At 61.0% G+C, this 2,569-nt stretch overlaps 1 long non-coding RNA gene across 1 annotated transcript; it reads left to right on the top strand.

Annotated features, from left to right (window-relative positions):
* Positions 1–897: 897 nt before the first annotated feature.
* Positions 898–1,625, top strand: LOC112116234. Its single transcript, XR_002908890.3, has 2 exons — positions 898–1,045; positions 1,309–1,625. It is a non-coding gene; the product is annotated as an uncharacterized LOC112116234 (long non-coding RNA).
* The last annotated feature ends 944 nt before the right edge of the window (positions 1,626–2,569 follow it).

Below are 2,569 nucleotides of genomic sequence, written 5' to 3'. Positions count from 1 at the left end.
AGGGGCAGGCGAGTGAGGCACTTGCCTCGGTCGCAGAAGTTGAGGGGCGCAGAAAGTCTCTCCTTCAGCGGCAATTTGGCAGCAAGTCCTTCCCTCCGAGAGGGACTGAGGGACCCGCTGCCGAATTTCCGCCGGTCGTTGGTAAGGGAGAGGGGCAGCACATCCGGCTCTTCGGCGGCAATTCGGCGGCAGGTCCCTCAGTCCCTCTCGGAGGGAAGGACCCACTGCCGAATTGCCAACAAAGAGCCGGACGTGCCGCCCCTGTCCCTTGCCTCGGGCGCAAAAATCCCTAGTTACGGCTCTGCCGGGGGGCAACATTGGGCATGGGGTCCCCCAATGCTGTGATGGGGATGCTATGCAGTGGGACAGGGGCATCCTGGGCCCCATGTTCAGTGTGAGGCCCCCAGTGCTGTGATGGGGCTTTGTGCCTCTGCACTATGTTGGGTGTGGGGAATATCCCTGACCCTGCTGTTACCCAGGGGTCCATGTGGGGGGTGCCATGGCCCCCTGGCTGACATGGGGGGGTGTCCCTGTGGTTGGTCCCCACATGGGACTGGGGAGGAGCCATGTAGTGCAGGGGGTGCCGGGACCCTGGCTGGGGGAGTTGTACCATGTATGGGAATGCCCTGAACCCCATATTGGTTTGGCGGGCATACAGTGGGGGGATAGCCCTAGCGCTGGATTGACGGGGGGGGAACCACAACCCCTCAACCATGGCGTGAACTCAGGGATCCGACGCCATTGGAGGGATTTGGACCAATTTGTTGGGCGGGGCTATTCCCCGCATGACACCCCCCACACACACACCTGAAGTGACGTCACCCCCACAAAATGATCGAGCCAACCCAGGCCACTTCCGGTCCCCGTCCTGTATAGCCAGCCCTTTTTCATCCGTCACTTCCGACCCAGCCGCCATCTTGCCTGTGAAGGACCCGCTGCCGCTATGTCCGTGTTCCCGGTGCTCCGCGCGCTGCTCCGCCCCCGCCTCGCGCCGCCCGCTCGCGCCCTGCACTCGTACCCGCCGGAGAGCCGCGTGGGGCCGCTGGTGAGAGGGGGGTCCGGGGCCGCCCTTCCCAGGGGCTCAGGGCGCTGCCGGCGCGGCAGGAGGGAGCCGGGCTCGGGGCTGGCCCCGCTCTGCAGCGCGGAGGCTGCGGCCTGGGATCGCCTCTCCCTGGAGAGCCCGGCCGAGCCCTAGCCCTGGGGGAAGCAGCGGAGCCCGCCCGGTGCCTGGGGGGCGGGGACGGGGCCCCTGCTGGCCCAGCTGCTGTGTCCTGTCACCTGAGCTCTGCCTTCTTCTCCCCCTCGCAGGAGACCGTCATCAGCCTGGGAGCCTTCTTCCTGACCTTCATGGTGCCGTCGGGCTGGATCCTGGCCAACATGGAGAACTACAAGAAGCGCGACTGAGCGGGCAGGGTCTGATCCGCGCTGGCTGCCCGGACTCCGAGGCTCGCAGGCCGCCCGGCTGGACTCCCCAGCGTCCCTGGCGGGGCTCGCCCCCGCCCCCACATTCCACACTCGGCCCCTGGGGCTGCTAACTTATTCCATGGCCCCATGTGGAGCAGCTGTGTTGCTGCCATGGTGGGGTGACTTAAACCTGTTACAATAAACCCTGTTATAGACATTTAGCTTTGAATCTCTGCCTCTTCTTCCCTGGCCATTGACCCTGGGGGGGTAGGCCCTGCACCAGATCAAATGGTTCCATCTACTTTGACCCCTTCTTGGGGAGGGTAGGATTGTACCCTCTGGTCCATGCCTTCCCAGGCCTTTACATCTAGGTGTAAATGGGCAAGGGGACAGCAGCCCCAGGATACACTTGGGTTGTCAACCCCTCTCCATCTGTGCATTGGCCCTAACTTGTACAGACCCTTTGATCTTTTGTCCTTGGGTCTGTCCAGTCTCCTGTGGGTTCAACTGATGGGTGGGGGCTGCTGGTGCCTTAATCTCACAGTACCAACTCCCTCTGGAGAAAGGAGGGGGTTTGCCAGGAATGCAGCCCTCCGATAAATCATAGGCTCATTGGTGTGGGATGAAGGCACCTTCTGATTGTTATGGTCTGCAGCAGAATTCAAAGTAGCACCTGTAGCTGCTGGGTGAGGTGTGTGGGTATGCGGGACTCTTGGGTTCCATGGCCAACTTGGCTAGTGCTGCTCTGTGAATAGTCATGTCCCCTCTCTGTACCCTGTTTCCCTGTATTTGCAGTGGTGATAATTCCACACCTTCTGTGTCAGCATTTTAAAACATTGGGCTAGCTCAGGAGTTGCTCTATAGCTCTTAACTTTCCCTCTAGCAGGCTGAGAACTATGGCAGATGGAAGCCTTTTTTAGCCTCAAGCTGACCCCCACCCCACCCCTATTCACACCCACCTCTAGTGGAGAATCCACTCAGGAAAGTCTGAGGCTTGCTGACCCTAGCTGGGGGTAAGGATCAGATGAAAAGGGCCAGAGGTGGGGGATCAAGTGCCTACAGCCCCAAGCAGGGAGAAGGGTATGGAGGAAGGATCCCCCTTGAGACTACTTCATTCCTAATGGGCTGCTCTTGTGGTTAGGGTGCTGGCTTCCCAGCTTGCCAG

The sequence above is a fragment of the Terrapene carolina genome, unplaced genomic scaffold (assembly GCF_002925995.2).
Source record: "Terrapene carolina triunguis isolate 2854851 unplaced genomic scaffold, T_m_triunguis-2.0 Scaffold89, whole genome shotgun sequence".
Taxonomy (NCBI): Eukaryota; Metazoa; Chordata; order Testudines; family Emydidae; genus Terrapene; species Terrapene triunguis.
The sequence above is the reverse complement of the archived record's forward strand: the minus strand, read 5'-3'. Positions and strand labels throughout refer to the sequence as shown.